The sequence below is a fragment of the Enoplosus armatus genome, chromosome 1 (genome assembly GCF_043641665.1).
Source record: "Enoplosus armatus isolate fEnoArm2 chromosome 1, fEnoArm2.hap1, whole genome shotgun sequence".
Lineage (NCBI taxonomy): Eukaryota > Metazoa > Chordata > Actinopteri > Centrarchiformes > Enoplosidae > Enoplosus > Enoplosus armatus.
In genome coordinates, this window is record NC_092180.1 from 19,279,391 (window position 1) to 19,288,290 (window position 8,900).

At 39.7% G+C, this 8,900-nt stretch overlaps 1 protein-coding gene across 1 annotated transcript in view; it reads right to left on the reverse strand.

The window, feature by feature from the left end:
* Positions 1–8,279, reverse strand: part of esrrga (estrogen-related receptor gamma a) — a 58,544-nt gene extending 50,265 nt beyond the window's left edge. The window contains exon 1 of the mRNA XM_070913967.1: positions 8,248–8,279. The gene's annotated coding sequence lies outside the window, so the exon portion shown is untranslated. The remainder of the gene's footprint in view (positions 1–8,247) is intronic.
* Positions 8,280–8,900: the final 621 nt, after the last annotated feature.

Here is an 8,900-nt window from a genome sequence, read left to right on the forward strand (position 1 = left end):
GGACGCGTGGAGAGAGAGCAACAGAAAGAACAGAATGATGTCTAAAAAAGAAAGAAAGGAAAAAGAAGAATCTTTTTTTCTGTGTGTTTTGAAGGAAGGTGGTCCACTTTAGTATGACAAGCTGTCATTAGAGCGATGTGCTGATGCAGCGCCCCGGCAACTGGCAGGGACAAACATACAATCATCGCATTAGAGCAACTACTCTCTGCCACACTCAGTGTCTGTGGTGTTCGCCGTTTCTGTGTGCACTCGCACTCTTTTATTACATACAATCTTTGTAAGACTGTCTCTCTAGATGGCGGCCATAAACACAAATGGATCCTCAAACAACTCCAAACTGTTTTTGTCCCGCCCCAGGTTGGAGAAGAGAAGAAAGGAGGAGAGAAGAGAGGAGAAGAGAGGAGGGTGGAGCGGTGTAAGTTGTTGAATAGAGGTTTACAACGGACAGTCTGGGTGTCATTTTAACATTCCCCTTTCACTAACAAATCAGAGGTTTAGATAACAGTTTGCTCATAACTTGTCTGATTGTCCGACTGCTCGGGTTGCCTGTCCTGCTGGACTCCTCAGTCGATGTTGCCATATCACAAGACCACAGCAGTTACATCGGAGAGTAAATATGTTATTTTAACAAATTAAAATGACCAAAATATGATTGGAAATATAGAATTGTCATGTGAGGAAGAATTTTTATTCTAATAATGAAAACTGCTTTTAAAATATATGTCACTCTGTTAAGAACAGGCAAAATGCATTTGCCTACACTTTGACAAACTTCAGTGCACATCGCACGGCTCTGACAATATTTTAAAAACCAAATTCCTATAGAAAAAGCTCTAAACATGAGTAGAGAAGGATAAGAGGAGAGGGGAAAAAGAGAGAGGCAAGAGAAGTGGTGGCAATAGAGACAGAGGAGGGAGAAGTGCTGACAATGTAGCTACCACGGGTTGGCTAATACCTTTCCATCACACCAAGCATTGTGCTCTCGATGCTGATAAGAACACACAGTCCAATAAGCAAAAAGAAAAAAAAAAGAGAGAGAGAAAACCTTACACAATTCTATCTAGATGATACCGGCAATGCTTTGGGAAAGTGAAGGAAGGATGGAATACAGAAAAGAAAATACATTGAATTAAAGAATGGAGTAAGGAGGGGAATAGGAGCAAAAAAATGCATTTACATTTCCATAGTCAAATGAATAGAACGATTTCATCAATAGACTGAATTGCTTTTTCAGCCCTCACACTCCTGTTTATTTTTCTTTCTTTGCTCAATTTCTCTCTCTATTTTACTCCCCTTTCAACGCTCTCCTATCTGTGGAGGGTTGTTGAACTGCTTGTCAGCTTGTTAGTTCGATACATGCACACACACGCACATGAAACACACGTAAACTTGACTTGTATATCATTTCCAAAATGAGCAGGTTACTGCTGTTGTTATTAAAGAACTACAGCGAGAACACATGTTCTATTTTCTGGTGGCTGAATTATTGGACCTGAGCAGGAAAAAACACATGCAATAATGCATACAAAAAAATATATAGATTTTTTGTGAGTGTCACTTTCTCTGTAGTAATTGAATCTGTGTTTTTATATGTGCATTAAATAAGGTGTGTGCATGGTTTAAAGGCAGAGAGCTAGAGCAAGAAAATAATCTGTGTGTTACTCTGTATTGTTGGTGTGTGTTTGTGTGAGAGTTGGAGTTTAGCTCCATAGACTCACAGTGTGTAGATGATTATAGTTGTTTTCATGGAGAAAAATGAATAAAATAAGAAATAAAAACTCACGCAGCGACAGTCAATCTAAACCACTCTCCCTCCCACTGAGCTCTTGCTTGCCCTCTCTTTCCTGCTGTCTCTGGGTCTCCATCTCTCTCTCTATATATATATAGTCGTTTCTATGTCTCATACACAAACACACTCTATCATTGCTTCTCTGTCTTTCTCGTGCATCCACACCCTGTCACACACCCCACCTTACACCCCCCCCCCCCCCCCCCTGGACACACACACACACACACACACACACACACACACCAGGGAGCAGATCAATTGTTACAGTGTTAGTCGGGCAGGAAACCTGTAATTCACTTCATTGGCTGCAGAATAAACCCCTGATTACATACAATCAATGTGATAATGGCTGAAACACATTCTGCCCAATGGGCTGTCGGGCTGTAAAGACCGACAGAGGAGAGGAAATGTGAATGTGTGTCTATATTCCTCAGTGTATGGTTGTGTGTTTAGACACTAGGACACCTTCTAGATATGAATTTGAATGTAAGAAACACAGAACACACACCTTTGCTGTGCACAACTATCCATAAATGTATTGGGTAAGACTCACAGAGGCACACGAGAGGGGCTAAAGCTGTTATGATGCATCCTGGGGTTTATAAAGTTTACACACACACACACACACACACACACACACACACACACACACATACACTCTGTAGATGTGAATGGATAAACAGTGGGAGACAGCATACACAGGGCAGGCTCAGCCAAACACGATTGATTAAGAATTATGTGCTTTCCAAACTGCACACTGCAAACTATTCACTTCAGGAATATCGTGTTGAGTCTGGTGATATCAATGCATTTCATGTGTCTTCAATCATCACACAGTGCTGTTGTTAAAACTGTTTCATGTACTTTCTTCTCCTTTTGTCTTTTTTCGGTCTGTTCTTTTCTTTTCTCTTCTCATAAAAGGTTAGTTTACTCCACATTTTTAAGGGAAGTCCTTTTCCTTGGTCTGTATAAAGGATGATTTCGATGTGAGAGTCCGACTACATTGGTGTAGTTATTTAAGTGAAAAGATATGAAGAGGTGTTGAGCTTGTTCAGGGCAAAAACGTTAAGGCAGTGCACATCTAAACCTGTGTGTGTGTGTGTGTGTGTGTGTGTCAGATGGGAATCTTGATGATTTAGGTCATTTTCTTGCGGAGCAGTAGCTGATAAGTGTGTTGCTGCCAGGCACTATCTTTGTCACCATGTCTCTCTCTCTCCTTACCTCTCTCTTTGTCTCTCTCTCTTTGCCCCTCTCTCTTTCTGTCTCCTTTATCTGCTGTGTGTCATTGTATTTGTGAGGGTGGTTGTCTACTGTAAGAACAGTGCTTCAAACCCCTAAAACATCCAGTATGCTGCACATCAGGAGTACAGTTAGCAGTTAGTCTATTGACTGTATTCAAGTATTAATTTGTTAAATAATTAAATACACAAAATACTGCAAATTAGATGTCTAATTCACTTCTAATATGGGACTTGGCAGACTAAATTGCATTCCCTGTACTTGTGGTGACCTTCAGCCTTTTACTGGAAAGGTTGAAGAGTGGAAATCAATGAAATTACTGAATGCATCCTCTTTTTAGGTAAACCTTTTATAGAAGATACTGCGTTTGCAAACAGGAAATCACTAATCCATTTTTTTATGAAAATATAAAATGAACAATATACACATAAATATTGAATTTGTTTAAACGGTATGCACAAAATTATGATTATTCACATGATATTGGCAGGTAATGTTTGTGCAGAGGTATGAGGGATATAAATTGTAGGCTGGTTCCTTTATAAAAGAAAGGTCATTGATCAAGGTTAGTGTTCGTCTCTCTTTCTATGTGTGTGTGTGTGTGTGTGTATGTGTGGATTAGCAGTGTTATCGCTAAGCATTAGGGGTGCAACAGCCCTTCCAAACACTTACCGACACTTGCCATTGTGGCAGACACACATGGATTCACACACACACACACACACACACACACCCAAACGCACACGTACACACTCGAACATACAGTGAGACATACTGCTCTCCTGCACTCTCCCTCATACTCAGACAGATAGAAACCTGGGCAAGGTGCCGTATCAAATGAAATTGCACAGAAGTATAATAAAAAAAAGTGTTTAAAAAAACAAAATATCCCCCATCGGATTAAAAACACATTTTATTAAGCAGATGGTGAAAGAGGATTTCCACTCTAGTAAATATGACAGGGCTTTCAAATGTGACACGGGAGGGAGGCAGTGAGAGGGGAGGGGAGGAAGAGGGAATCAGACAAGGAGGGAATGGGAAAAGAGAGCGCAATGCTGCAAAAGAGAGGAGAGACAGAAAGAGAGAGAGAGAGTGTGTGTGTGAAGTTAAGTGGTGCTCGATCTGAGAGAATGAGGGAGTGGAATAAAGGAGGAAAAGAAATGTGGGAGAGGAGAGGAGCGGAGAGGAGTCATAAGTGAGTAGAGCGTCAGAGCTGCATTCTTTAAGCAGATCAGATTTGGGGAAATTGGGCTGTCACTACAGGATTGTGATGATTTACACCTATCCATCAAAGGGAGAGCGAGAGGAGCAGAGCTAGAGCATATACAATAATGCACAGCATCTGTAAGAATTGAGAAAATCTGTCCTAAACAGGCTGAGTTCACTGCTCACTTTTCAATCCGACATTCAACATTTAGGAACAGGAAGAACATATCAAATGTTTTGTGAATATTAGTGATAAATGCAGTGATTGGTAGACATTCAGCCGGTTCATTGCTTTTACTGTATGATTACATTACGTGACAGGTACTATGGGTCGAATGAAGAAAGTGAAGATCTTGATTATGACTAATAAATATAAAATTTCCTCCTACATTACGCAAATGTATTAATAATAACTTGAAAGCAAGAATGTATGTTAGCACGTTTTGAACTGAATTGATCTGTATCGTCACCAGCTGCTGTTGACACTCGTCCCCTCTGCCTCCTCGCCTGATCTTCCCTCTCTTCCTCCCTGCCCTCCTTCCTCCCCCTCTCCCTCCCCTCACTGCTGGCTGATGCACCTTACAGCCTCGCTCCTGGACCATCTGTTAGGGAATCTAATTCACATCCAGTCATAATCAGGTTTGCTGGAGTGCCCACTGTTTCTGTCTCTCTCTGGCCTGCCTGTCTATTTTATATTCTGTCTTTGATTGTCTATCGTTCTTAGGTCTTTCCATTTGTCTACAGGGAATGCAAGTCCGTCTGTTTCAATTTAATTTTGAGTATTTGGACTTTTTTTTAAACTTTATTTTCATTTATTTATTTTTGACAAAAAGAACAACAGACAGATGAAGGGACAACATACATGGTCATCATAGGTAAGGTGAAATGCTTGCCATCGTGTAAAAGCAGAAAGGAAAAGAATCTGCGTTACATCGCAATATCAAGGTCTGTGGTTCCTTTATGTCCATGATCGTCCTTTGAAATCACAGAGGTCCTTATGATCCATGACTGTGATTCATGCAAAGCCAGAATATTTTTTCCACTCATTCATAACCTGAAGTCCATTCTGTTGCCCTTAGTACAGAAGGAAACATTCTCCAAACAAAATCAATATATAGTAAAGAAATCACTTCAGATCCAAAAAGATTTCCAGTTTTTCCAGAATGGCATGTCTCAGAGAAAAAGCCAATCGTTCCATAATATACATTTCCTGAACTATTTCTTTCTATTCAAGGTTTGTTGGAAACTCTTTACTCTGCCATTTCCTACTTATTGCTTTTTTACTACCTGCTAGTAGTATTAGTAATAAATATCTGTCCTGCCTTTTCAGCCCACTTGGCACCTTTCCCACAGTGTATTTGGACATTTCATCAACATCTTCCTCTTTATTTTCCTTTCTTTATTCCTTCCATTCACTTCCTCCAGTAAAATTCATCTCATCTTGTCATTGTGTGAATGTATTACAGTATAATCCACTGACATGAAATGAATCTCCACCACTGCTCGTCTCTGCAGCATTGGCTTCGCTTTCACAGGGCTTTAAATTTTGCTTTCCTCAAAACAAAACAAAAAAAATCTATAAGCATCAATGTGACACTGCATGGAAAAATAAGGTGCCGCATCGACACAGCATTTTAACTGTGTGTGTTTATGCGTGCATATAGTGTATGTGTGTGTGACTGAAAATAAGGCGAGTTGAGGTGAAGGGGGTGGAAGTTAATGAGAGGTGAGTGTCTGAAACCCTCTTTCTCTCTCGCGCTCTCTCTCTCTGCTCCAGCAGTAATCCTCTTCTATAAATCTGCAATCCAATCAGCGTTGTCCACACTTACACACACACACACGCACAAACACACACACACACACACACACACACACGAGCTGTTGGGAGGCCCATCTGTGTGTTAAGGCAATCTGCTTTATCATTATGATTACATTGGGCTCAGTTTACAGCAATGTGTGCGTGTGTGTGTGTATTCAAGCGCACCCTGGCTGCCTGACATTAATCACATCCCCATGGTTTGATGGCCTAAATAAAAATAGGAATAATATTGTTGCTGTCCAATGAAAACTGCAGATCTCCAAAAACAAAAATTAGGAATTTCTTCAAAATTCAAACAAGTTTTCATTGGAGCGAAAGCTCCAGGATACAATGCATATGAAAGGTTTTCATTCTATTTTTTTTATATAAAACAATTAAGGTTTTTGATGGATTTCGTGAGCAAATGCCAGTGGTAACAACAGAAAATTTAAATATTGCTACAAATCAATAATAATTTACATGCATTTAGAAATTTTAAGTAAATAGATCCTGTTTAATAACAATTAAAACTGGAGTTTTTCCCCAAAGGTGCATCAAGTGTGTGCGTTTGTGAGAGTGTGTATGTCAATAGTGTGACTTAATCCCATCAACACAGTTGGAGGTCAGATATCCTGGAGGGAGTGTTCATGTGATCTCATACTGCATGTGTGTGTGTAAAAATGCTCTCCTTCTACTATGTGTGTATGAGAAAAAAATGTATGTATGTATGCGTATTTGTGTGAGAGGGTGAGTTGATTGGTATTTACCTTTGTCTTTACTATTTAGTCCCTAATTATTTATTTATTTTTTATTCTGTTTTTTAATGTTTGTTTTTGAAAGAATAGGCCCTTTTCACAGCACAGCAAGAAAAGCAAAGATGTAAATGATCACATTAATGATGGCTGAATTCCATTTAGCTGCTTCAGTTTCAGGGTCCTGGTATTGTGCAGGCTGGCTCACTGTCACACTATCATGTCTTAGTGGGACACATGAATAGAGCAGAGCCATCAATAATATTATTAGTAAGTAACGGCACTTTTCCTATGATGACTAGTCAAAGTGTCTGCTGTGAAAAAGGCCTCTTGTGAACGTATTCTATACAATAAACTGTAAACAAGGAGGTCTTTTTTGTTCTGATTCATAACATTACATATTCCTGCATTACAGTATTTCAGTAGAAGTCTTGAGGTAAATTCTGAAGTTGTGAACTTCAGCAGATATTTTTATTGTTATTATTATCTGCCAACTGGGGAGTATTGCTGTGTATTGATGTGAGGCTTGGCATAGTTTTGGCAGTTGAATTTGGAAATTACAATATCAAATGTAGTTTGTTTAAACTCGGTCCAAAACTTGAAGCATTGCTGTGGAAATAATTTGGAGTGTAGTGTGAGTGTGTCTATCTGTGTGTGTGCGTGAATGCAGTGTGTGACTTCAAGCCATGGCGTGACTCCCTAGCCCCTGGCAAACCTTTACACCTCTCATCACCAGACTTCACTGTCTGCCAACCTACACACACACACACACACACACACACACACACACACACACTCGCATTGTGCTAGTAACATTCCTGTTGGTGATTGGCTGAGAGTCTGCGTGAGAATGGCTTGCCAGATCTCTAATTGGCTTGACCCAGACTAACCCTGAAATCCTATTGGACTAAGACTTCCCAGTCTACAGTGCACACGGGCACACACACGCTCACACACACACACACTCACACACACACACACACACACACACACACACACACACACACACACACACACACTTAAAATTAAAGGGCTTTGCAAAAGCCTAATAACGCACTAATCAATAGTGTTCTAATAGGCTGCTATAATACACAACAATAACATAATACATGATAGTAATGTTCTTTTAGGTAGTCGTGTCAGTTGTCAGATCATGCAGCATAATGTTTGAAAAGAAATATCATCCAGAGAGTGACATGACCACTGACTAAACACACCACATCCTTCCATATTCATCAGTATAATCTAAAAGATCTTGTCTGAGCACTTTTTGCTCCAATGGCATCAAATAATGTCAGTTCACATGACTGGCAGTGTTTGGTCACAACAAGCTCAGGTGAGAAAATATATAATAAAATATAAACGCAGAGCAGTAAGCACACTTGTCACATACCCTTGCTCATTTGCATATAATAGTGCAATAAGCCTGCATTATGCTAATTATATACAAAACACATACTTACAATTACAGTTTTGCAATCTGGGCTCTACCTCTTATCCAGAGAAACTCAGAATGATTAAAAGACAGCGAGAGGGAGGAAGAACACGAAGAGAGAAAGTGTGTCTGTGTTTCATGCGTCACACATTTGCTGTGTTTTAACATGAAACAAGCAGCATATTTACAGTTTATGTTCTAAAAATGGACAGAGGCGGCCCTCAGTTTCACCTGCCTCAATCAACACAAACCCAGAACTGGTTTCTGTTGGAGAACGTTAAAGTGAAATTTCACTTTGCTTAAAGCTTTTCATGCTTTATTGCACATGCAGATGGCATGGGGCATTACTATTATGGTTAAAGTGACTGTCCTTCAACCAAATGATATGATTTAAAACCTCTGTGCTGCGACGCATTTGCACTACTAAAGTGTCCTTGAGCCGGAAGTTGAATCCCGCTTTCTTGTGATATATACTGTAAAAATATAACAAAACTACCGAAGATAGTGCTATAGGTAAAAAAAAAAAAAAATGTAGCAGTGGCCTTTTTCTAAGAATAAAAAAATTGCCTTTGGACACTGAGTAAGACGCGCTAGGAACAATTAGTAGCAAACACAGCTCATGCACACACACACAGGAAGTCTTTTCTCCTTACTTAGTTTTTAACTTAACATTGTTTTTTC